We start from the raw sequence: 7,897 nt of genomic DNA, 5'->3' as shown, positions 1-7,897 counted from the left end.
CTTGCTGGTAAAAACGAAAACTTGGAAACACACAAAAAATAATACATATTTCCTTCAAGGATTTATCACTCAGTATCTTAGTGTATTACAGATAGTCTCATATTTAATTAAATGTGAGATTATAATAATTTGAAAACCTATCCTAGTTTTAAAATACTACTATATTTTATGTCTTTTCCCATTTAATTAAAGTGTTCAAAATAAAATGATTGCATGATATTCCATCATTATATCACAACAGTGATAGCTGCTGCTTATTGACATACTGATGAGTCAAGCAGTAAGCTAAGATCTTTATGTGAATTATATAATTTATTCCTAATTTGCCTTTATTTTATATGCTAGAAATTTGAGGTTTCTGTGATGTCCCAAGGTAACACAGCAAAAGCAAAGCTGAGATTTGGATCCACGTCTTTCTGACTACGAAGTCTGTGTGTGAGCGTTGTTTCCGTCGTCCTCAATTATGGTACATTGTGTCACAGTAATGTAACATACATCATTTAATTACATCCCTGTCACGGGACTTTTAGTTTATTTTCAATTATTCACATATTTAATGCCACTGAGACAAACATCCTTGCATGTGAGTAGAATCTTTATACTGTTCTCTTACTTCTTTTGGATAAATCCCTTTTACCTGATTTCATTGGTAACTCTGCATCACATCTGTGTATATTGACACCCTCCACTCCTTTCATCTCTGGCTTTCTGAGCCTCTCATTCCCTATGAGTTATCTCATGTCCTTGGTGCCTGGGAGTTTTCCAATTGGCCCTGTTCCCAGGGGAACACTCCTTAAGCTGAAAAGTGTCATCTCTACCCTCATCCCCCATCCCTGATTCACAGGCCCCTCTGAAGTTCCTGGCCACCACAGTCAGTGAGCATTATCTGTTACCCAACCCGACACAGGTCCCACACAACAGCACAGTGATGCCAAACAGTTGCTGCCTTCCGGACAGTCACCTGTTCCACCTGCTGTTGACCTTTCTAGCTCTATTTATCTATGGAGATTTGACAATTCTGACTTTTAAAAATATATGCAACTTACTTTGCATACATCTTCTTGACTAGCAGCATTTATGTGGCAAAATTTGTTACTTTTTATTAAATGTTTTCTATGTGGCTTGGTCCTGCTTTCCTACCTTAAGAGTGTTTCTCTAGTTCACATCTATTTAGAAAATAGAAACCACAGGAAACAACGTACTTTCTGAAATGCTTAGTTTACAGACATTGTGGAGTTTTACTAATCAATGTATTTCAACTCTTTGGTACATTTCTGGCATTTTGCTTAATGTTTTATACGAAAAAGCAAACTTAAAATACTTAAGTTTCATAAACCACCAAATAATCAATAAACCCAGTTATTAAAACCCTATCAATGATTGTCAAACTTTAGAGTATGAAAAAATGACCTAGGAAGTGCATTAAAAAGTGAAGGCTTCTATACTTTTCCCCTACTAGCCTGTTACTCCTGTCACTCTGATTCATGAGGGGATCTCTATTTTCAGCAACACCAGGGGTGATTCTGATGCTGATGGTCAGTGAAACACACTCTAAAAATTATACAAGCAAATATGTCAGCAAGTTTGCCTTAATATTTGTTAACCGAAAAGCATTGAGTGTTCCGGTCTGTCCTCTCCCTTGAATCCTAACAAAATCAGTAAACAGAAGAGAGGTGGCTAGCAGAAACTCCACAATCCTAACCTCTCAGCTATGCCCAGATTTTCTGTAGGGATACAAAGGTACAGTCACAAAGGGAATAGAGAATGAAGCAAAACAGCCCTTGTCATTTCCCATGCACCAACTGTCACTCCATATGGAGGTACATCAGTGGGTAATCTCTTCTTTAGTCTCACAAATATCTAGAATTTAGGATATACCAAATGGCTTGAGAAGTGAAGAATATGCTCCAAATCCATGATACAGTAAAATTCCTCTATAAAACAAGATTTAGGGTGTGTGTGTGTTTTCAATAAGATCAAAGTGCTCTGTTTACCTAACTAGCTAGTTCAAAGCTCTAGCTTCCTTTTTGTTGCCTGTTTTTTAGCATTATGCTCTTTTGTTTTACCTTAAGACTCTATATTGCATGTCTTATTTGAAAATCTAAAGTTTAAAATGCAGCCTCATAATGTATTTATTTGCTTAACTCTCAGGATTTCAGTCCTCAAACCTAGAAAACCAGAACTGGTGAAGAGAAAATAATAAAGGGAGGCATACAACTGATCCCCTCTCCCCAGAAATCAAAACACACAGGTTTATCCTGCGTGTCCTACATGAGACGAGCAGGGCTGGGAACTGCCTCTTATGTGTTATCTTCCAAGTGACATTATCAGCTCACAGCAAATATAGGTGCTGCCTCTGAGGTTCGTTGCTATGCATTTCGTTCCCTATTGTCTACTTCTTGTGTGAAGATTTTCTTCTCTCTCAGGGCACACATGATCACGATGGTTTCCTGTTACAGAACGTTCTCCCAGCCTAACATGGAAGAAGCTCGTAGATGCATGCCACTCTCTTTGCTTTGTGGTTTCTCAAGATATTTTTTTGAGGGAAGGCCTGACTTATAACATTTTATAAATAACTAATGGGAATTTTGGCAAACTCATAAGAAGCATTTCTCGAATTTCTAAACATAAGTGGTTTTTAATTGCTTTTCCTCAGGTGGTTACAGAGGGGCCTTTTGGTTAAAAAAAATTCATTACAGTGTTTGAACTTGGCAGTGATGAAGTGACAGTCACAAATATAATTTTCACATTGGTTAAAAAGTTTCAAGTTGAGAAAAAAGAATTCTTTAGGCAACAATGCAGTCTGATCTTATTCAGGTATCTAATACACATGTGCATTTATTCATTCATCCATTTATTCATCACACACCAAATATATTGTCTACTACTCTATATGTTAGGCACACAGTGGTCAAGAAGACAGACGAGAACCCTTGGGGGTTACATTTCAATATGAGGCAATTATTGGTCGCTACAAGTGGGTTCATGCAATTATTGGTGGTGGGATTTGAGCTGGCCTGAAGCACAATACTCAGACACTACCCCTTCTGTCTGCCACTCTCACTATCCCAAGGGAGAAGAAGGGATTCCAAAACCTCAACACTTCATTTTCCTGTATTAAGTTGTGAATGCAAATGATTGATGTTCTAGCCACTCAATGTCTCATGAGAAAAAAAAGAATTCGTGCAGAATCTAACATACATCATGTCTATAATGTAACATTTATGCCACAGAAAACTAGTGTGTACTGAGAATTAAAAAACCTAACTTTTATTCTTTCTTTTTTCCTTTATGACCTGGGCAATACAATTTGATGAATCAAAATTTGGCTGGGCACGGTGGCTTATGCCTGTAAACCCAGCACTTTGGGAGGCAGACAGATCACTTGAGGTCAGGAGTTCAAGACCAGCCTGGCCAACATAGTGAAACCCTGTCTCTGCTAAAAGTACAAAAATTAACCAGGCATGGTAGTTAACCAGGAGCCTGTAATCCCAGCTACTCAGGAGGCTGAGGCAGAAGAATCGCTTGAGCCTGGGAGGCAGAGGTCGCAGTGAGCCATGATCATGCCACTGCACTCCAGCCTAGGTGACAGAGTGAGATTCCATCTCAAAAAAAAAAAAAAAAAAAAAAATTAATGGCCAGAGTTGTATAGGCATGCAATTGTGAATACCTTTCTTGGTCCTTACTGTCCTACATGACAGAAAAGAAACACACACACATAAACCTATAGATAAAAACTTTACAGCAATACGCTCTAGACACACAAATGTCTAGGAGGTAGTATTTGTACTAGATCCTCAAAAGTCATATTTTTACAAAGAAAGAGATAATGAGTAAAGACATCGTAAAAAGAGAACTAATCATGAGCAAGGCACAAATTGAGAAATGAGGGATACAGGGAGATTGGGGAAATTAGTACAGAAGGCCCCCAACTTAAGATGGTTTGATTTACAATATTTCAACTTTATGATGGTGTCAAAGAAATATGCATTCAGTGTGCTCCTACACTTATGAGATTACATCCCAATAAGCTTATTTTAAGTTGAAAATATGGCAAATGGAAAATGTTCTTTTGATTTATAGTATTTTCAATTTACCATGGGTTTATCAGGATGTAACCCCATCGTAAGTCAAGAAGCATCTGTATTTAAATGTGATTTTGTGTTTAGAATTTATCCTCTAAAACCATAGAAAGCTCTTAGGCAGGAGAATGGCATGATCACATCTGCTCTTTGGTGGCCCTTGAAGAAAGAGAAGAGAGAAGAAATTGGAAGCGCAAACACCACTGGAGCTGAGTGATGCTGAAGATTTAATCTGGGGTACTGGTGGGGGGAATATTGATCAGGGATGAAGTGAAGAGTGAGAACAGCTGACATAGGGTACACCTCAACCTCATGAACGCTTGGACTGGGAGTAGCAGAAGCAGAAGTACACTCACCAGTGTCCTGCAGTTCTTTCAAGTCATCTGAAGCTTTTTAAAAACACGCATTATGGGCCGGGCACGGTGGTTCAAGCCTGTAATCCCAGCACTTTGGGAGGCCGAGGCGGGAAGATTACAAGGTCAGGAGATTGAGACTATCCTGACTAACACGGTGAAACCCCGTCTCTACTAAAAATACACAAAAAATTAGCCGGGCGTGATGGCGAGCGCCTGTAGTCCCAGCTACTCGGGAGGCTGAGGCAGGAGAATGGCATGAACCCGGGAGGCGAGGCTTGCAGTGAGCTGAGATCGCGCCACTGCACTCCAGCCTGGGCGACAGGACAAGACTTCGCCTCAAAAAAAAAAAAACATGCATTATGCACTTCCTATGTGCCGAGCATCGTGTGATGTGTTTTATAGGCATTAGCCTACTCCTTATGTCCACCGTGTCTTGACTTGCATTCAAGGGTGTGGGTGGGGAGAGTAGCTGATTCATCTTGCACTTTCTCATAGAAGCACAGTCCTTCTAGTCTCTGTTTTAAAAGGCTACATATGACTGCACTGGGAAGGCATCAAATGACTACAGTACAAACAAAGTATTTAATGAATGAAATTGTGTTTACAATTCTCAAAAATATGGCAGTTTTTGGAAACAAATAGAGGATGCCATGCAAAGAAGAGAGAGAAATCAAGGATTCTCCGTTTCAAGCCCAAGTAAGTAGAAGAAAGGCACCATTGTTTAAGTAACGCAGGAGAACCTGATTTGATTTGGTAGTATGTGTTTGTCTTTTTGCATGAGTTTAAAGTGCTAGGTTAACAAGGGGCTCGCAGGAGAGCTGATATAAGAGCTGTAGGTTTATATGGGTATCAGGTAACTTCTTAGGGCTTTGAGTATTCAAGGAGGTAGAAAAATGATGATTCTAGGCACAAAGAAGGGAAAGCATTTTATTTGGGGAAGGTAATAAAGGGGCTGACCAGAGCAAAGTCAGTGGTCAAGACTTCAATCTGGAGTCCAGGAATGGAGATGGAAACAAAAGGGAAGCCTGTAGTCAAAGTCACATTTGGCAAAACAGAATTGGGATCCAAGATAAAAACAGCCTTAAGATAGGAAGAGAGAAAAAGTGGTGATTACCAGGAGCCCCCAAACACACACTGCACGGAACAGAAGATCTTGTTGCTTTCCATGTGCTGAAGAAGCACCAGCCATTTCTTCGGGAAACTCTTTATGATTTTGCCTCCTTGAGCATTTTACCTGCCTTTTCAGTTAAGCATCAAGATTTATCACACTGACTTCTGGCTATGTAACTTCCTGAATATCACAAATGAGAGACCCGGAAGCTACGATGAGCCATGAAATTCCCAAAGGCCATCACTAGTGAAATACTGGTCGGGCTTCTGGGAAAGATGAATAAGAGCATTGTGGCAAGATGTCAGCAGTAAAGCAGAGTGGAAACTGAAGCTACAATTATTCCCAACTCAGGCATTCTCTTCTCATAGAACAATAGCAGTGGCTAAGGTACGTGATTGAGTGCTAACTCTATGCCAATCCTTTTCATGAATTAACTCTGACCAAGCCCTGTCAAGTAGACTCCTCTACCCTCCTCAGTACAGGTTCTAGAAGTAAGGAAACTAAGCACAGAAAGCTTAAGTGACTTCTCAAATCCCACAGTTGGTAACGATAGAGCTGGGATTTGCATCAAGACGCTTACTCGGAAGTCTTAGCATTTAGGGTTACTATGACGACTGCCAAACAGCCATGACCTCCCAGGCAAGTGACTGCTAATGTTTAGCTGGACAGCTAGGGAAGAAGCTGAGGAAGGGATTGACAGGGAGACTCTAAAATACACATAATTTTCATAGGGTGTTAGACTCGGTGCCCATTTTAAGAAGCAGATGTTCTGCTTTTCATCCAATTTGCACCTAATAGTTTCACAGTGTTTCAGACTAGGCAATCCCATGCGAATGCCTCAGCAATCTTTGCACTACATATTCTGGAAAACTGAACATAAAAGACCCAGTCATCAGGCGATCATTATGAAGAGACATGTTCTACTGTGAAAAGAAAAATCCTTTCAGTATCTTATTTTCTTAATTGACCTTTTGTTAAGATGAAATGAGTTGTACATGTGACTTGTTTAAAATCATTTATTATTATCAGGAGTGCCTTTTAGGTGGACCACTCTGTATGACTCTCATGCTTCAAAACTATTTTTTATTCAAGTGACTTACAATGGCCCTAGGAAACAAGTTCCGCTATTATCCCCCATTTTAAAATGATGAAAATGGACAAAGAGAAAGCAGGCAACTTAACCAATACCCCATGGCATCACAGTCTTTAGAATAGTTATATTATATAAATATGGCAATAACAATGCACTGAAAACGTCTCCAAAACAAACTCTACATTCTAAAAAATGTATAACAGAAATCTAAGGAAGGGGTCTTACTTCTTTAACTCAGAAAGTGCAAAATCCCTTAAATTCATATCAGACCTGTGATTAACAAACTCACACTAAGTTTTAAAAACTGCTTAATTTACTTTATCATGACTAGCAATATATAAGAATTTTGTAAATAGTTTATTAAAAATAACTTTGGGAAACTATTTTTGCCTGATCAGCAATACAACTACTGATAAGATAAGCTGGTTATCAAATAATTACCCAACGTTAATCTTCCAAATAATTGTTATAACCCAATCTTGTGAATTCAAGACAGGCACATTATAGATAATCACAAATATTAGAAACACATTTAAAATGTCCATATGTTTAGCATACCTAGAAAATTCATTGACTAAAGTCAGTCATGAAACCTGGACTGGAATTTTGTGGACTATTAAGTTTCATTTTGTCTTACTGTTTTAAAATTTAAATAGTTTGGCTCATTTCTATGTTTGTTAAAATTGTAATCTTAAAACATTAAAAAAATAACTTTTCAAACACATAGATATGACTAGCCATTTTATCTAAGTTACAAAATAGTTACCCCAGGGAGTTTTCAAGATCCCTGTATTTTAAAAGCTTATTTCAAAAACCATCACTACTTTGCATTTTTAAATTGCATCCTCGCATTAAAGAACTGTAAATGTGTTGTCAAACAGTAAATATCCACATCCCAATTCTAATTACACCATTCCTGCTGTTAACATAGAGCATTGCTTCTAATAAAAGCATGACGTAGTTCTAGTTTCAATGGCAAAATTAAACGTTCTTTGTTGAAGAGATAATGAAGCATCACCAAGATATTTGACACAACAAAGTTAACATTACAATGATTTCAAGAAAACCAAGAATATATACACTTACATAAAACAAAAAAAAAAAGGAAAATTCACTTTATGAGAGAAGACAGATAGATTTTAAAATATTTGGATTCTTTAGCCCATATGGAAGTTAAAAAAAAAAAAAAAAAAAAAAGGGGGGAAAAAAGAAAAGATTTTAAAAAAATTGGAATTGTTTAGCCAAAATGGAAGGT

Source organism: Rhinopithecus bieti, unplaced genomic scaffold, assembly GCF_001698545.2.
Source record: "Rhinopithecus bieti isolate Rb0 unplaced genomic scaffold, ASM169854v2 scaffold_44774, whole genome shotgun sequence".
In the NCBI taxonomy this organism is placed as follows: Eukaryota; Metazoa; Chordata; class Mammalia; order Primates; family Cercopithecidae; genus Rhinopithecus; species Rhinopithecus bieti.
This window is presented reverse-complemented; position numbering follows the sequence as displayed.